Raw genomic sequence first — 20,833 nt, forward strand, 5'->3', positions numbered from 1 at the left:
CAGTGCCCTAAATGCTATTTTTATGATATTATGATTATTTTTAAATGTTTATGAATGTTCATGATTAAATTATGATTTTTAAATGTCTATTTGATTTTTATGATTGAGGGAAGACATTTAAAATACATGTTGCATGCTTGGTTTCAAAATGAAAAATGCAAATATTATTCATGATTTTTCTAAAGTGATGTGAATGAAAAATGTTGAAGGAACTGAAGTGATTGTGACTAATTCGTTAATGATGGCGATGTCGTGAGGGTGATGGTCCCAGTGGGAGCCAGACGATCGTGTTTCCATTATTACGAATATGAGGTTATGGGGATGTGAGGTTTGAGGTAAAATGGGAATATCGTGAGGGGAGAAGGCCCCAGAGGGAGCCAATTTATGGGAGAAGGCCTCAGGGAGAGCCCCGACGATCGTATTTCTATTCGATCATGATAGACCATGGCCCAGTTGACCGGTGAGAGTGTTGCTGGTGTCCCCCGCCGCCCAGTACTGTGGTTACATGTAGATGGATCCATCGACTTTTGAGGTTTATGTCATAATGAAGAAAGTCACAATTAACGATCTGAATTCAATAAAGGAAAAAGGAAAAAAAATTTTATGATCATGTTAAAGGTTTTATGTCATGTTGTGGAAAAAGGAAAAGATTGAGGATTATGGTTGCATGTCATGAAAAAGTATTTTACGAAAATGCTCATGTTTGAAGTTTATGCATCCTCATGAAAACGATATTTTAAGTACAATTATTTTTCATTGTTATATGTTGATTGTATTACGTATTATTTGTTATAAAGAATATGGTGTGTTGAGTCTTTAGACACACTAGGTGTGATGGATGCAGGTGAGGTTGAGGGAGGGCTTGACGGATGATTTGACTAGACTGATGGCGCACACAACCCGAGGACCAGCGCTTCTACTTTTCCGCATTTACGATTATGACTTATGAATTATGTTAAAGATTTTAAGACTATTTATTTATATTTTTGAGAGATTTTTGAGAGGTTTAGTGTGAGCTATACTTTTCAAACTTATTGTTTTTAGGTTGGACAAAACAGTTGACGGTTTCATTTATGACTACTGCACTTGATTTTAATGCTAGTTGGTTGGTATTTTATTTTAAAGGGGTAAAATATTTTATAAAAATATTTTCATGTGTTTTATGTCATGGCCGAAAATCGAGTGTTTATAAAAAAAATTCTAGTACTTTTAAAGCAATAAAAAGGGCAAGACGTTTCAGTTGGTATCAGAGCAATGGTTCTGTAAAGGGTTGTGCCACCATCGGCGCCGGAAAGATCAGTCGTCAAGCCTCAATTTGTAAGTTTTACATGCTTTATATGATTTTATGATGTTACCTGCGTAATTATATGAATTATATGTTTACGTCACATGTTTAATAACTTTGTGAGGATATATGATTTATATGCTTTAGAATTTTTATACGTGATACGATATAAAATAAGAAATTATTTGATTTCAACGCATGTTGGTTTTTGGTGGAATTAGACTATGTCGATTTTTGGGTTTTATATTGACGTTTTATTTTTGGGCCGTAAGTTAATCGTGAATATTATGAATTCTTTGGGACACGTAGATTTTCTAAAAAAATATTTATGATTCGTGGTTACTAGTTGAATTAATTTTTGGGAATTACTCATAAGTAATAAGGATTCGAGGATTTACAATGACTTTGGGAATAAGAAAATGTATAAATTGGGATTTTAATGTTGATGAAATGTAATATTGGTTATAGGAATTGATTTTTGGGTAAATAAGTTTAAATTTATTGAAATTATGTAATGGGAAACTCGTAAAAGGGAATTAAGAATGATAAAAACTTATGGGTTAATCGTAGGATTTTCGAAATTAAGAACCAATTAAGATAATATTTGAGGAACTTAAGAATTTATTTTTGCAATTGCTAAGGAATTTGAGGACTAGTTAGCAATAAGAAAAAATTGAATGGGTTAAATAGTAAGAATTTTGATGATTTAGATTTTTAAGAATATTCAGAACCTTGGGATATCTTTGTTTTAGTATTATAAGAAATTTTAATCAAGGATTTTTAAGGATGAATCGATATTAGGCTTGAAAAATCTAAGCGTTAGCATATGTGTTTGGGATTTTTAGATTGAAATATGATAAGCCGGCGAACATTTTGGGTATAAATTAAGGAAAGTAATATACGATAAGTATGGTCATCCATATTTTATATTGGGAATTTTAAGAAAAGTCGAAATTCGAGGTAATAATAACATAGCGCTTAGTCATTATGGGTCTTTTTAAGTTGCGATTTGAAAATAAGGATTTAGAATGAAAATTTAATTAGGATCAAGGAGACGTAAGGACCTTCTAGATTTAAGTTTTATCAGCGTAGCGCAGCGGAAGCGTGGATTTTTGGGATACTAGAACTAAGTCTAAACTTTGGGCTATTAAGGATAAGCAAATTTCGAGGACGAAATTCAATTTAAAAGGGGGAGATGGTACCGCACCGGAAATTTTAAGGTCCACGTAAACCACATGCATGCAATTATTAAATTATTTTTTTTAATTAATTATTTTAATTGCATGAATTAATTATGTTGTGCATAATTGCATGTTTAAAATATTTTTTTTTTCTACATGACTGCATTAAAATGTATTTTTTAAGGAATATTCAAGTTGCGATCGAGGAACGGAGACCGAGGGTTAAAAAACGTAAAATGTTTTGTTAAATAATTATTTTTAATTATTTAAAATATGGTGGTTGCTTTTAGTATTTTTGAAATTAAAGGGTTTTAAGGTGATTTTATACGCCGGGACGAAAATTTTATCGGTGTTGGTTTTTCAACTAAAATACGAGCTTTTTGGCAACCCTGCTAATAAATTCACATGTTAATATTTTATTTAAATTCTAATTAGACTAATGGGCTTAATTTAAAGGCTTAATAGGCCTAGTCTAATTAGCAAAGTAAATTAGTATTTAAAGTAATAAAAAAATCACAAAACCCTACACTTGTTTCACAATTAATCGGCCACCTACTTTGTAAAATCTGAAACACTCTCTCTCAATCACCAACACACAGCAGCACACATACATAACACATCCAAAGAGATTTTTTCGAAGGGCAAGCAAGAACAAGCCAAAGTCGTCTCCCGTTCTTCGTCGTCAACGGATATTCGAGCGTATTTAACGCAAAGGCACCACCCCATACATCTCCTTTTCTCATCCATCATATCATAATATTGTTTGAATTATTGTATGCATGAAGTTCATAGAAAAATATTCAAAAAATTTCGGTATATGGCATGTGTACATGATGAACTCGATTTTTTTGAATCCAATAACATGTTTATTGTTTAGTTAAGGGGCTGCCATGATTAGGGTAAGATCAAAATTTGCGGAAAAATTAAAAATTTTTCATACTCAAAATTTGCGGAAAAATTAAAAAATTTTCTTAAATACGAAAATAAAATCAATACGGTCGTCACTACATCATCCATTCCCAATAAAGATTTTGTTAAAAGAAAAGTTTTCTCAAAACATCTCGCATCAAACATAGAATCAGAGTGATTTAACTTTTGCATATACTTAAACATTGCGGTCCTCGGGTTAACCTCCCGCTCAGTCCAAGCCTGCCCCTTGGTCGCCACCTCCTGTCTCCTCATCAACATACTCACCTGCATCGATCAAGTCTAGTGAGTCTAAAGACTCAACACGTGTAAACTGGAATAACGAGTACTACGTAATAAAATCGCATGTAACTTTAAAATAGGACATACAGAACTTGAAACTTGAGCTTGCATAATAAACTTGAACAGACATACGTACATAACTAGACGTGCCATCAACATAAACTTTCATAAACATACTGCATACTTGAACATACATAACTTCATCATTTTGCGTAGAGGCATGTTTCAAAGCAAGTGACCCATAACATAATAAATGTCTGATCAGACAAACCACAGTACTAGGCTGCCAGGGACGTATTCACTGCCACATACATGAGATCTCCGTTCATAATTTAACGGGCTGGTTGGTCCCCGTTTATAATTTAACGCTTTCCAACCACGATCTAACCCGTTCATAATTTAACGGGGTGGAGAGGTCCTCGGCCACGTTCACCGACTTCCAAACTCATTCATAATTTGGTCACAAGACATTTAGCATACCTTAAAAACTTAAAATATTTCTTTGCACGTCATCATACTTACTTGGCGTTGAGGGATTCGTTGGATCTCACTTGGGCCGCTACTGCACATACTATTATAAATTTTAAATACTTAACTTGCATGTCTTAGACGTAGGTACTCGAGCTCACCACCAAAGTGAATAAGTAGCTTAGGACATTCTAGTTCGCTCCTGGCTTGACCTCGTTTAATCATCGTACTAAACCATGACGTAAAACCACAAAACAAATCTTATATTTTTACATAAATAAATTTTAACCATGGTGCTAAACCATGATATAGAACCCCGAAGCAAATCCTAAAAAAAAAATAAATAATTTTTTTTTTAATTTTTTTTTAAAAGGGTGTACACGGACCTCATGTAGGGGTCCGTGTACGGGTCCGGGTAGACTCTGGAAATTCGTATTTTTTAAGGAAAAAGGACACGGACTCCGTGCCGGGGTCCGGGAAGGGGTCCGGGTACCCTCTGTCTTTGCAAATTAACGAAAATTCGCTAACTTAATCTTTCACCCATTCAATCCAAGCATAAGGACCATGAACCAACACCCCTAGACTCATCCTAGGATGTTATTACATTGATTCAAACCCGTAAAAACGCCCCAAACGTCCCTAAGCATCAACAATTAATTCCAACACAACAATAACTCGTAATTAGGCATCGTTTCGCTTCCTACGACTTCTATTACATCCCAAGCCAAACCCGACCCGAACGAACCACCAAATAACACCTAAATACATCTCGTAACATATATAAATGCAGTAGCACAAGCCCGGCGATGTCCAACGAAGCCTGCAACAAATAACTTCAAGAACACATTTTACATAAAAGTCGCAGCTTGAGCAGTCCCACGAAAAACGTCATAACTCACTCAATTTTCATCCAAAAATCTCGAATTTTATATCAAATCGAAGGCATCGAAAAGTTCTATAATTTTCTAGTTGAAAGTTTTCTCAAAATCCCGACAGCAAAATCGCAGTTTTCAACAGAACAGTAAGTTACGAGATTTCAGATCTAAAAAAATATTTCAAAGGCATTCAAACCATTTTCCGCTCAAACGACGAACGTCACACATGAATTTTCACGCATAAAAATAACCCAACGCATACTATGACAAGATCGATGCAGAAAGAACAGAATATACGTGCTTTTTGATATTTAAAATATCGTAACGACGATACCGAAGCTTTTATGGCGTGAGGGTCGATCCGGGACGAACGTGGCGCTAAAATCTTGTAATAAAATTAATGAAAGTTGCTGGAACTTTTCAGAGAGTGGGGCGGCTGCTCTTGGTTCTTAGAACCCTAGGATTTTCTCTTTTAAAAATATAAAATCTGAATGTGTTTGTTTTGGTGTGTGTAAAAAAGTGTAAGTGTGTGTGAGTGTGTGTAACGTGTGTGAGTGAGTAATTAGGGGAACAATTTTCTTAATTAAATAATTAATCAAGCTATTAAAATGCTAACTCCCTTTAGAAGTCAATAAAATAGTAATTCACTACACACCCTTAATTAAATCCCTTAATTAAAATAACACACACAAAATGCTAACTTTAAAAGTTCAAACTTTTAAATCACTAGATAGATAAATTTGGATTTAAAATACTAACAACTTAATAAGTTAGTTAAAATACCCCAACCTCAACTTAAAAATAAAATACCACGTTAAAATTGCCAAAATCGTCACCGGTCTTTTCCTCGCGATCCCGCATCGAATATTCGCCTGAATCATGAAACTCAAGAAAACATTTTAACGTGCATCGCATAAGCATAGTTAATTTAAAATGATGCAAATAAATCAATAATGAATTAAAACACAAATTTATGAAATAAACATGCATTAAAACCATTTAATAAAAATACATAAGGAATTTAATGAATTGCACACATGTGGTTCATGTAGACCTCAAATTTTCGGGACGTCACAGATCAAGTAAGGTTTTTACATGTTTTTGAGTCCCACACACCACCAAACAACCGGTAAAACAAAGAAGAAGCAAGCAAACAAACCGAAAACCAGAAAGTTGTTGTCTTATGGAGTATAAGTTCGTTTTTCTGTTCTTCATGGTCCGGTTGGGCTTTGGCTTGGTCCAGGGGCTAGCTTGGGTCATGGGGGAGTCAAGGGAAGAGTCCTAGCCATGCTAGGACTCGAGCTAAGGGGCTTGGGAGGAGTCCTTGACATCAAGGACTCCTACCCGAGAGATGCTAGGAAGGGGCACGCAGGTTCTGTGTTTTACGCAGGCTTGTGGGCTCAGTCCAGGTGGCCTGGGCTGGGTTTGAGTGAGTCATTAGGGTCCTAGGAGGGTGCTTAAGGTCCTGGGCAGGGGCTGTGGCTGCTTGATTGGCGGCTGGTTCAAGAAAACGTGAGGTAAGCACTTTGGAGGCAGCATGTGCGCATCTGGGTTTTCTGATACAGGTGCTTCGCTGCTAGGTGTTTGAGCTTGGGGTTGGTCTGGGTATGGGCTGGGCGTGGTCCAAGGAGGGCTAGTGTCGTGAGGGTTCGAGTGGTTAGGGCTTGGAGGTGTCTTAGTTGACAAGGGAACCTAATACACCAAGGATACTAACTCACACACACATGCAGAATAATGGGGTCTAGTTTCAGTAGGTTTTGTGCGAGCATGGGCCGGGTTTTCGGGTTGGGCTTGGTCAATAGGTTACCTAGGTGGGTTGGCTAGGTTTTGGTTCAATGTAGCTCGGGCGTGGCTCGAGTAAATTGGGAGATGGCTCGGCGTGTTCTACGATGTGTCAAAACCGAGGTTAATTAAACTAAAATTGAATCCATGGGTCCACGGGTGTGGCTCATGACTTGAAAAAGGGTAGAATAAATCTTAAAGATGTTATGTTTAAAATTTGGGATCAAAATAACAAGTTTTGGAATTATTCGGGATTTAATCGTCGCAAGAAACGCTAATTAACGAGTTAATTGAAACGAATAGTTTTAAGCTTTATAAAATTATGAAAAATTTTATTTAAGCTTAAATAATTATTAAAATTTCAAGTTTTTAATTTTGGAATTTTATATTAAGCTTTGGTTTAATTCGGGATTAAAACGCATTAATACGTCACATTTAAAGATTAATTTAAAAGTCATCGAATGAAGCTAAATAAAAATATGAGAAAATTCATGTAAGCTTAAATAATTATTTGGGACATGTTAGAGTCAATGAAATTAAGTAAATATCAAAAACGTGAAATTTTACGTCAAGGGGTAAAACAGTCTTTTTACACCTAAAAATTAGTAAACGTCATGGCAGTGCCCTAAATGCTATTTTTATGATATTATGATTATTTTTTAATGTTTATGAATGTTCATGATTAAATTATTATTTTTAAATGTCTATTTGATTTTTATGATTGAGAGAAGACATTTAAAATACATGTTGCATGCTTGGTTTCAAAATGAAAAATGTAAATATTATTCATGATTTTTCTAAAGTGATGAGAATGAAAAATGTTGAAAAAATTGAAGTGATTGTGACTAATTCGTTAATGATGGCGATGTCGTGAGGGTGATGGTCCAGTGGGAGCCCGACGATCGTGTTTCCATTATTGCGTATATGAGGTTATGGGGATATGAGGTTTGAGGTAAGAATGTGAATATCGTGAGGGGAGAAGGCCCCGGAGCCCATTTATAAGAGAAGGCCCCAGAGGGAGCCCCGACGATCGTATTTCTATTCGATCATGATAGGCCAGGGCCCAGTTGACCGGTGAGAGTGTTGCTGGTGTCTCTTGTCGCCCAGTACTGTTGTTACATGTAGATGGATCCATCGACTTTTGAGGTTTATGTCATGATGAAGAAAGTCACAATTAAGGATCTGAATTCAACAAATGAAAAAGGAAAAAAATGTTTATGATCATGTTAAAGGTTTTATGTCATGTTGAGGAAAAAGGAAAAGGTTGACGATTATGGTTGCATGTCATGAAAAGGTATTTTACGAAAATGCTCATGTTTGAAGTTTATGCATCCTCATGAAAACGATATTTTAAGTACAAGTATTTTTCATTGTTATATGTTGACTGTATTACGTATTATTTGTTATAAAGATTATTGTGTGTTGAGTCTTTAGACTCACTAGGTGTGATGGATGCAGGTGAGGTTGAGGGAGGGCTTGACAGATGATTTGACTAGACTGATGGCGCACACAACCCGAGGACCAGCGCTTCTACTTTTCCTCATTTACGATTATGACTTATGAATTATGTTAAAGATTTTAAGACTATTTATTTATGTTTTTTGAGATATTTTTGAGAAGTTTAGTATGGGCTATACTTTTCAAACTTATTGTTTTTAGATTGGGCAAAAGAGTTGACGATTTCATTTATGACTATTGCACTTGATTTTTAAAATGCTAGTGGGTTCGTATTTTATTTTAAAGGGGTAAAATATTTTATAAAAATATTTTCATGTGTTATATGTCATGGCTGAAAATCGAGTGTTTATATATAAAAAAAAAATTCTAGTACTTTTAAAGCAATAAAAAGGGCAAGACGTTTCAGGCTTTATACCCGACATCAGGCTGCCAAAACAACAAGGAAAAGAGGCCAATATCTCACCTAAAGTTTGATCTCGTGTTCGCGAACGCAATGCAGCTGAAATAGGGCTCTCTTTCACCCTACTCTTCCGATCCGTGGCATAGAAGATGGTGCAAGGTTAGGGAAACAAGGTAGCTGGCTGTTGCGCTCGTAACTTCGACAGCTGGGGTTCGACGTGCGATCGAAGAAGCTGGAGAGAAGGAGATGATGGGAGAAATTTGAGATGGTTACGGGATGAGTTTTTGGGGAAATGGGTCGGGATTTTTTTTCCCTTTAACTACAAATTTTTTTTAAAAAAAATTAATTCGATAATATTTCAATTTTTTTTTAAAAACATTATGGTTCATTTTTTTACTTCATTAAATTTAAATTAAATTTTTTTTTTTAAATTTTTACTTCATCAAAACTACTCTATCAAAATAAAATGTTACAAAAAACTAGAAGTGAAGCCATTGTTTTTTAAATTTTGAAGTAAAAAATAATATTTTACTTCGCCGATGTTATTACCGAAGTTGATTGATATATACTACTTTGTAATTAATAATCGCTGAAGTAACAAGTGGCAAAGTAAAAACAAAAAATTCTTCTAGAGTTACCTATAAATACAACCACAGGGGTTAGACATAAAAATCATTTTAAAATGCAGAGCAAGAGAGAATGAATACTGGAGGTAGTTCAAGAGAGGCGGATCTCGCTAAGGAGTTCATGCAAGAGATAATCACGGCGTGGAAGGCTGCGCTGGAGGACAGCGTCATGAAGAAGACGCTGTCAAACTAGATGAAAATCCAGGAACTTTAGTCCTCCCTCGGGGGAGGACTTGTTGCTACCCCCAAAGGGGTGGAAACACTGAAGAAGTATTAGCGGCGCCTCCGTGTCCCTGATACCAAAAACATCTTCTCTGATGAAGGTGTCTACCTCCTCATGCTCCTGAAGGAGCAGAGGCTCAGAGAAAGACTGCCTTCTCAAAGGAATTTATGCGCACCTCTGTCAGAGGGTTGACCACTTGGTTGACCTTCTGGAGAGGTGCAGTGGAAAAAGAAATTTTTGTTGTACGAGCCCGCCTAAATTAATGAAATTTTATTATGTTCTTACTGATCCTCGTCTTTTTATTTCTTTATTTCATGCATAACAAACTTAGAAATAATTCAATCAACTAAGAATGCTAAACAAATGACTAAGATAAATCGATTAAACCAAGCATATTTCGGAAATAAGAAAACTTAGTCTCTGGTAACGGTTTTGTGAAAATATCAACCGCTTTTTGATCAGTATGCACATATTCAAGCCGAATCTCTTTCTTCATGACATGTTCAAGGATAAAATGGTGTCTGATGTCAAAATGCTTTGTCCGAAAATGCATAACTGGATTGTATGTGATCGCGATTGCACTTGTGTTGTCACAGAAGATGGGAGATTCAGTGGCTTGAATTCCATAATCTTTGAGCTGTTGTTGTATCCACAGCATCTGTGCGCAGCAGCTTCCGGCCGCAAGGTACTCCGCTTCAGCGATTGAAGTGGCGATAGACGTCTGTTCTTACTAAACCACGATATTAATCTATCACCCAAAAACTAACATGGACAACTAGTACTTTTCATGTCAATTTTGCAACCGGCATAGTATGCGTCTAAATATACTACAAGATGAAAACTTGAATCTTTGGGGTACCAAAGACCCACATCAATAACACCCTTAAGATATTTAAGGATCCGTTTAGTGACAATAAAATGAGATTGCATTGGATTAGATTGAAATCGAGCGCATAGACAAACATCAAACATTATATCTGGACGACTGGCGGTTAGATACAATAGTGAACCAATTAATCCTCTGTACATTTTTGTGTCCACAGAGATTCCCCCTTCATCTTTGTCCAGTTTGATTGATGAGCTCATTGGGGTGGTAGTGGCTAGGGAGAAATTCTCCATTCCAAAATTTTCAGCATATCTTTCATGTATTTAGCTTGGTTAATGAAGATGCCATCCTTTGACTGCTTGACTTCCAGCCCTAGAAATAAGTTCAGCTCTCCCATCATGCTCACTTCAAAATGTTTCTGCATTATCTTAAAGAATCTCTCGCATAATTTAGGATTAGTTGATCCGAAATGATATCGTCCACGTATATTTGCACAAACAATGAGTTATCATATTTTGAAAATTTAAAGAACGTTTTGAATTTAGTTAACGTGTCATACCATGCTCTAGGGGCTTGTTTTAGTCCATATAGGGCTTTATCTAGTTTGTAAACATAATCAGGATGGACGTGATTAACAAAGCTAGGAGGTTGCTCTACATAAACTTCTTCATTTAGCAGACCATTTAGAAATACAGATTTAACATCCATATGATATACCTTAAAATCCTTAAATGCTGCAAAGTCCAGAAAGATTCTAATAGCTTCTAGCCTAGCTACAGGGGCAAAAGATTCATCAAAGTCTATTCCTTCCTCCTGCCTATAGTCTTGAGCTACTAGTCTGGTCTTATTTCTGATTACCAAACCATTTTCATACATTTTTTTTTCTAAACACCCATTTGGTACCAATAACGTGCATATTATCAGGACGAGGAACTAGATGCCAAACTTTGCTTCTTTCAAATTGATTAAGTTCCTCCTGCATAGCCTCTATCCAGTTGATATCATGCAATTCATCATCAATCTTCTCAGGTTCTAACTGGGAGACAAACGCAGCATGCATAAATTCATTAATCATTTGATTTCTAGTTCTAAGAGGAGCAGTAGGGTTACCGATGACCAGCTAAAGTGGATGGTCCTTTTTCCACTGAATACATGGTCCATATGGATCTGTCTCGGTTGGTTGTGTGATGTAGTTTTCTTGTTCCAATGACTTTTCTTCTATCTGAACAATCTCAGGTTGATGATTTTTCTCTGGATCGTTTGTCTGATGATTCTGTTCTTGAGCGGTTTGACTTTGCTCCGAGATGTGTTCACCTGTTTCTCTCAAATGTATTTCATCATCACTGCTTGGTTCAAAGTTAGTAGCATCAAGCTTATTGATTAGATCATGAATGCTGCTACTGCTATTGTCGTGACATTTGAATGATTCATCGTATACAATATGTATGGATTCTTTGACAGTGAGAGTTCTTTGATTATAAACTCTATATGCTTTGCTCACTGCTCAGTATCCCAAGAAAACACCATTATTGGATTTTACATCAAATGCGTTTAGGTGTGTCTTGCCATTATTATGAATGAAACACTTACAACCGAAGATTCGGAAGTATCCAACTTCTGGCTGCTCGCCGGTCCAAATTTCATATGGAGTCTTTTCATGAATCTTATTGATCATAGACCGGTTGTGAGTATAGCAGGCTGTATTGATAGCCTCTGCCCAAAACCGGTGTGAGATACCAGATTTTTCCAGCATGGTCTTAGCCGCTTCTTTCAGTGTGTGGTTCCTTTTCTCAGCCACTCCATTCTGTTGAGGTGATCTAGCAGCTGACAGCTCATGCTTTATGCCATGATCTTCGAGATAAAATCATAGGAATTGGTTCAGAAATTCAGTTCCCTTGTCACTTTTGATTCTGTCTACTGCTGTTGTTTTCTCATTTTGAAGTTTTTTGAAGAGCTTGATTAGTTGAACCGCGGTTTCATCTTTGGAGCTTAAAAATATTACCCATGTGAACCGGAGAAGTCATCAATTACCACAAGGGTATATTTCTTTCTCCCTAAACTCATTACCGGTATAGGTCCAAACAAGTCCATGTGAAGAAGTTCCAGGCATCTAACTGATGTGTTTCTTCCTTTGTTCCTGAAAGTTGAGCGAACTTGTTTACATAGCTGACAAGAATTGCAGATTCTATCTTTGGCAAAATCAATGTTAGGCAATCTAGATACCAGTTTAAGCTCTCTAATGGTAGCAATGGATTTGAAATTAAGATGTTTAAGTCGTTTATGGCAGAGCTAATTTTTATTACCATTTAAGGCAATGAAACAAGTGGGCACCTTTAGACAGTCATCATTCCATTTTACCTTATATGTATTTTGCTCTCTATGACCGATTAGCACCAAGTTACCTGCAGCAATTTTAATAGTGCATATATGTTTGTGTAATTCAACAGTGTAACCGTTGTCACATAGTTGACTTACGCTAATTAAGTAATATCATAAATTTTCTACCAGAAGTACATCTTTGATGATGAACTTTCCATGTATAATCTTACCTTTTCCCACAGCTTTACCTTTAGAGTTATCACCAAAATTGATGGTTGGTCCTCTGTAGTTGACAATTTCTGATAAAAGACTTTTATTCCCGGTAATGTGTCTGGAACAACTGCTGTCGAGGAATCAGATCGACCCTTCAATTTTCCTTTTATTTAATGCTTGAAATTATGAAAATGATATATTTGTACCCTTTTCTATTTGGGTCCTGAGCTGATTAGACCCTTAGGAATCCACACCTGGATTATCCTAAAGGACTTTCCATGGTGTGTCCCAAGGTGAGTGCGGTTAAGAGCATAATCAGGTGGTGTATGCAACGTTCTTTCTTTCTTTCTCAATATGTTTTCTTTGCCTTCTGTCATTGTCAATCACTCTGTACCTCTTTTGAATAGGTCGGTTATTGTGGTAGCGGTTAGTTCTTGCTTTTGAGTGATATTCGGTTGAACTTGGCTTTCTGTGGGACCAATCTGAACCGCTGTGTACGGTTGGATTCGGCCTACGTCTGAGCCATGATCGGTTGGAATTAACACTCTTAAATTCGACATATTCTAAATCACATCGCCTTCCATTGTTCTCAAGATTTACATTCTGAATGCCTTGGCTTCAGGCTTGTCATGTTCATATACTGCACCAGATCTGACAAATTTAATTGATTTAAATTGTCTTTCTCTTGTAACGGTTGAGTTGATGCTTTTGAAGTACTACATTCATTGTTACTGTAACCTAGCCCGATTCTGTCTCCAGCAGGTTTTTGCATCTTATTCATTTTATTAAGTGAGGCAGAGGACATGTTCCATGAGTTGACTATATTTATCAACCGTTTGTTCTCTATCAATGTACCATGGAACAGTCTATGCAAATCATCATTCTCAACAACTAGCAGACTTAACTTCACTTTCAAACCGTCGACCTCTTTTTGCTGCGAGCAGCTAGAGAGAGTCAATTTTTTTTAAGTCATGTTTTTCTGTTTTGGCTTCATCGAATTTTGCGATAGTCCTTTAAACTCATTTACCATATCTTGTAGTGCCATGACCAGATCTTCTCGAGTTAATTCAATAGAGTCAAAGTTAAATACCATTTCATCTGAGAGTTCTGAATCTCCATTGGCCATGAGATATTTTACCTTTTCATCTTCACTTTCACTTGTAGATTCTTCATAGATGGATTTTTCTGAGTTTGAGTCAGCCCATTTGCTTTTGTCCTCTTATGTTACTAGAACTCGTTGACTCTTCTTTTTGGTGAATTTTCTATCATCTTTAGACCGTCTCCTGTCAACCAGTCTCTTTTCATCCTTTCTTGGCCTGTTGCATTCTGCAATAAAATACCCTTTTTTCCCAAAGTTAAAGCAAGCTTGACCATCATCAGTATGGTCCTTTTTGAAGTAGGGTTTATTAGTCTGAGATTGATTCTTATGCATGAATTTACCAAAATTTTTAACAAATAGGGACATGGCTTCATTGCTTAGTTGCTCAGCCGATTTCTTAATTTTGAACTCTTCGACCGGAAGATTCCTCGTGGTAGCTACCAAGGCCTTTGTTTGTTGGGAGGTGGATGGTTCATCTTCAGTTCATATCCCACATTCAAACTCATATGCTTTAAGATCAGCGAAAAGATCATGGAGTTCTAGTTTTTTCAGATCCTTTGATTCTCGCATCGCTATAGTTTTTACACCCCATTCTCTGGGAAGAGCTCGCATAACCTTCAGGGCAATTTCTCGATTGGAATGTTTTTTTCCCAAGTAATTGAGTTCAATGATAATACTGCTGAATCGTTTGTCAAATTCTACAAGAGTTTCTCCCAACTTCATTTTTGCATTGTGGAACTTCTGGATAGCAACAGTCAAATTACATTTTCTTTAGTCTGATTGTTGCCTCACATAGTTGTGTGAGTTTTTCCCAAATTTCCTTTGTTGTAGTGCATGTCTTAATTTTGGCAAACATATTTATTCCAAGGTCTTATAAAGAATATCTTATGCCATATTATCGAGATTTGCTTTCTTCTTGTCCTCAGCTGTCCATTCAGAGCACCTTCAGTGGTGATTGCAGCTGTATTTACTTTTAAGATCTTCATTGTCCCGTCATTGATGGCGTACAACATATCATCATCCTGAGCTGCTAGATGAGCCTGAGCCTGCATACGAATTTTCCAATCATCATAATCTTCCTTTGAAAACATAGAGATTTTGTTGAAAGATGTCATGAGTGTGTTTTGTTATCGATGTTTGAGAAGATCCTGCTCTGATACCACAAAGTTGGGATCGGGAAAGAAATTAGAAGGGGGAGGGTGAATGAACTCTTTCAAATTTGCTTTCTAAAACTGGTTTTCAACCATTTTGAAGCGTTGAAAATTCTTCTAAAACTTGTTAGAAATATGAATCACTGTTAAGTGCGGAAAAACGGTTCAAGATTTCTAATGATAGGTAAAAACTTGTTGGCAAACTTATCAACGAATATAATGAAAAATAAGTGCTTGCAGGAAGTAAAGACACAAGGTTTTTATGGATTTTCGGAGATGAAAACTCCTACCTCACCCCTTCTTCCTTTTTAGGAAGGATTCCACTAAAATACTTTGGCTTTACAAAAACTCTTTGCAACAGCCCACTCCAATCAGGACTTACCACAATGCCTGTTTTGGAACTCTTAGTGATCACTTTATAATTCTGGATATTAAGAACACTCGGTCCACCAGACACCACTACTTAAACAAATAACCAAAAGGTTACAAATATAAGTAAATAAATTGATTTTGGTAGAACGAAGATGATCCTTGAATGATCAGATATCTTTCTGTTCAGTACGTGCTTATGATCGATGAAGTTTGTAGACTTTTGAGTACACTTTGAATCTTTGAATTATGCAAGCTTGTGATGATTTCACTGTTGTGAATTAATGTATCATGTGTGTTCTTGCACACTTCCTTCTCTGTTAATATAGGCAATCATTCCAATGGTCGAAAGGATTGAGTAACATTAACTTGTAATAGAGAGAAGCTGTGTCACTATCAGCTGCCACTGCATTTAATGTTCTTCACATATGAGTTAAATGTTCTCTTTCCTGATATTGCTCTGAGTCCCATTCTTTGAAGAGTTGCTTCAGAGTTTCTGTTTATGGCAACCGTTTTTATCCTCAGACCTTTGTAAGATAAATTATCTTTTCTTTCTGGGATAGTGATATAAATGCAGATCATTCTCGAGACTGATGTAAGGACAAGTTAATTTTAAAGAGGTGCAAACTATCGAATGTCTTGAACTTGTCAGAGAATGTCTTTCATTAAGTAGGTAATGAATAAACCTCTTTAATGATGTCTTTAAATCAGCCGGTTGAGAAGTTCATCTTCTTTTACTTTAAGCGGTTGAATTATCAGCGGTTTGAAATTCAAGCGGTCCGACTTCTTTTTAGTATATCCTTTGTTCAAGAGGTTAAACTCTTTTTGCTGTAGCCGGTAGTGAAGCAGTGCTGTTTCTAGGCTGAGCGGTTGAACTGATACCTGTTACACATAAGATATGCAGATGTTTCCTGAAATGGTGAAGTGCTATATTGATTTTGTCGATCACCAAAACTTTTGGGTAATAATAATTTCTTAACATGCATGACATAAGCTCTTCCCACTATGGGCGCTTTCTTATTTGGGAAATCAACATCTTTATGTCCTTCTTCCTTGCATATGAACCACTTGTAGGTCCCCCACATGCACTTGCCATAGTGTAGACGATTACATTCCTTGCATAGTGGGCTCTCTGCAAGTTTTGGTGCTCCAGGTTGTGGTGGTTTTGGTGGTACTGGCTTCCTCACTTGCCCTGGGGGCTTTTGCTGCCCATGAGGTCTAGGAAGCCCCATATATGGCTTCTTATTCGGTTGAGAATTCTACTGGTGTTGCTGTCTTTTGCGTTGCATTTCAAAATAAATATCTTTCAAGGCTTGCTCGGGTTGGAATTTATAGGCAATGGCAGCTACATAATCCATGGGTCGCATCATCATCAAATCACGACGAATAGTAGGTCGTAGAACATCCATAAAGTTTCTAATTTTCTCAGCAGCATCCCTAACAATGAGAGGCACAAAGTGACAACCACTATCAAACTTCCTCACAAACTCAGCCACAGTAGTGTCTCCCCGACGAAGAGTCATGAATTCCCTCTTAAAGAGTCATCGGACGTCAGCAGTAAAGTACTTCTCATAGAAAATATTCTTGAATTGCGCCCAAGTAAGTGTGGTCAGATTAATACCATGTTCAGCTTCTTCCCATCATAACGAAGCATCATCTCTAAATATATTAGTAGAACACCTCATGCGGTCAGCATCTCCCATATTCAGATAGCGAAAGTGCATCTCAAGTGATCGAATCCAACCCTCAGTAGCAAATGGGTCGGTGGTGCCAGAAAATTCTTTTGGACCGAGCCTCTGGAACTGATCATATACATCATGGTGTGGCCTCGGAGCATGCTAAAACTGCTGCTCAAAGAAGCGTGTCATGCCCTCTAATGCACGAATAGAAGCATCCCCATTAGGAGGTGGGGGTGTATTCTCTTGACGACCCCCAACATTATCAGCTTGCTTATCCATACTAGGTGCGCGTCTAGAAAGCATTATATCTGAACGTTTTCCAAATTTCTAAATGTAACCAACATACATTTAAATCTTAGTTTTATAATCATGCAGTATATACTAATCCATTTTTGTGGGTTTTAAACATATAATCTCGAAAAGCTATTAAACATGTAACGTAAACATATAATTCATGTAATCATGTAGGTATCATCATAAAAATCATATAAAGCAATTAAACTTACAGATTGAGGCTTGACGACTGAGCTCCCTGGCACTGATGGTGGCATAACCCTTTACAAGAATATCGCCCTGATACCAACTGAAACGTCCACTACTCGTTTTTTTAAAAAGTACGAGAAATTTTTTTATATACTAATTCTAGGCCGATATCTATATATATATATATATATATATATATATATATATATATATATATATATATATATATATATATATATATATATATATATATATATATAATATTTTGACACCATTTGAAAATAAAACATTCCAACTATATTTGAAATTTTAAAAAAAGAATCCAAAACGTAAAATCGTAAAGCGTTTTACCAAAACTAAATTTAGCAATATTTCAAAATATTAACTCTAACAACCTCTCAAAAGCCACTCATAAAGCATAATAAAAATCTTAAAAATCTTTAACGTAAACTTAAACGTAAATGCAGAAAACTAGCGCTGGTCTTCGGGTTAGTGCACCTTCAGTCCAATAAGATCAACCATCAAGTCCCTCAACATCATTATCATGCTCACCTGCATCGATCACACCTAGTGAGTCTATTGACTCAGTAAACCATAACCATAATATCATGTAGTAAATATAATCACATGCAACAATGAAAATATTTTTACATAACATAACATTTCATTAATACGCATAATCGTAAACATTTTACTTTAACATAAACATTATCATTTTCATGATAAATATATATGTATACATTTTCCTTTTCGTTAAATTCAGATCGTTAATTATGACTTTCGTATCAGCTGAAGGTCGATATATCCATCTATGTATAACCACAGTACTGGACGGCGGAGACATCAGCGACACTTTCACCCGTCAACTGAGCCTTGGCCTTACATATCATCATATCATTATAATCATCGCAATATTTTATTAGTCGCAATTACTTTATTTCATTCAACATTTTATATTTTCATCACTTTATAAAAATTTACCATGCATAAATCATTTTTCTTTCAAACCAAGCATGCAACATATCTTTGGCATTATCGTTTTATGTAAAATCACATAATCATTAAAAATAAGCATATTATCATTATTTACAGCATTCAGGGCACTGCCAAGATGTTTACTAGTTTTCAGGTGTAAAATCGTAGATTTACCCCTATACGTAAAATTTCTCGATTTTGACTTTTTCTTACTTTCGTTGACCCTAGACCATCGCAAATAACTATTTAAGCTTAAATTGAAAATCTTATATTTTTATTTGGCTTAAATTAAAGGCTTCTATTTATTTCAAATTATTAGTTCGTAGAGCGTTTAATTCACGAATTAATTCAAACTTTATTATTAAATTCTCAAATTTTAAAAATAGACTTTTTATTGCTTAATTTACCCCTATGAACCATGAACTACCCCCCGTGGACCCATGGTTCAAGCCTTATCCATTTAAACCCATTAATTCGAACCCTAATGTTATCCATCGAGCCATATTGCAATTCCTTCTAGCCAAGCTCGAGCCACCTCAAGCCAAGCTCCTCCCAGACCACCTATGAACCATAATGACCAGCCACGACCCCTTTAACCAGACCCTAGCCGGCTGAAACCTCCTGCACGAAGATAAGAGCTGCGCGATTCCTTCTTCCAGACGCTAGGACTCTTCGAACTTGGGTAGGACTCCTACCCTCAAGCCACCACCGAGCCCTCACCCTCTGGATCCTCTCAGGACCCTAATAGACCAATCTTGGATCCCTGTCCAAGCCGCGATCCCCCTTGCACTCGCTAACATTCTCGGTTGGCTTGGTAAGAGTACTAGTTCGCTTGGACTCTTCCCTAGCCGTTGTGCTTGAGTCCTAGCGTGGCTACGCTAGGACTCCTCCACACACCCAACCACGTCCAGGCCCAGCCCTGGTCAAGCCTTGGCCGAGCCATGCAATGGTTTTCCCCTATAACCAAACACTTGTACACAATCATTCAATAATTTGGTCAAGCCTATTCCAATTCGTGTGCAGCCTTTAACAATGACTCGTGTGACTCCTAACATGCTGGAAATTTATGTTCTCAAGTCACCCTAGCATGGCAGCCCCTTCATGCAATAACAACGCAAGTTTTTGAATCATGAAAACATAATTTAGTAACACCACAAGCATAAAAACAAAAATAATCATAAGGAAATCATGTTTTTCATGAAAATGTAACTCAAAACAATAATATGTCGTGATAGATGGGAAAAAGATAGTTAAGGCGTACCTTTGCGTAAATTACGCTCGACAAATGCGTTGACATGCGAAGAACGGCGATGAACAAATCCCTAGGCTGAAATCCTTAAGAAAACCGTGGCTTTCCCTTGCTTAAATCTCATGTGTGTGTGTGTTTTTGAGAGGAAGGGAGAGTCCTTGCAAAGAGAGGGGATGGGGCGTGTGTTTTTTTTAAATAATGGGGGTGGGTTTGGTCTATTTATTTGTTTTAAAGCTCCTTGTACAAGCCTAGGCTCATTAGCATGGTACAATAGGCCCAATAACCCCGTTAGTGCATATTTAAAATATTTTGTTTAGCAAATTTCGTGAAAATATTAGCCGAGTTCACAAAAAATTCATATTTTCGTCGAAATCGATTACCGTTAAAGATTCCGTCTCGGCGTATAAAATCACTTCAAAATTCCTTATTCTTAAGAATATCATAAAGAATCAACCTTATTTAAAATAATTAAAAACATTTATTTAATAAAAATATTTTTCATTTTCAGCCTTCAGTCTCCGCTCCTCGATCGCATCTCGAATAATCTTTAAAAACAGAGTTTACATGCACTCGTGTAGAAATTAAATTTTTACATGCAACCATGCACATCATATTGAATTAATCAATTAAAACTATTTAATTAGCTTTCCCATAGATTTTCATATAGTTGGATTAAATCATTTTAATTTTTGACCTTACATGCATGTAGAGAGAAATAAACCTCTTTAGCACTATTAAATTAAAAACTCCCACGTGTTAATAAAAATTAAGAAATATTGAAGCAGTTGTGAAAAATAATGAATAAAAAAGGGATGGAAAAAAATTAATATTTCATGATGATGTAAAGAGGGGGAATGAATGTGTATGGTGTGTTTATTAAAAAGTAAATCAAACAAGGGTGGGTTGAGGTTGATGATGATGCAAAATTCAATCAAAAGGGATTATTAAAGATGAAGATGTGCG

This window comes from Primulina eburnea, chromosome 1, assembly GCF_022965805.1.
Source record: "Primulina eburnea isolate SZY01 chromosome 1, ASM2296580v1, whole genome shotgun sequence".
Classification (NCBI taxonomy): Eukaryota; Viridiplantae; Streptophyta; class Magnoliopsida; order Lamiales; family Gesneriaceae; genus Primulina; species Primulina eburnea.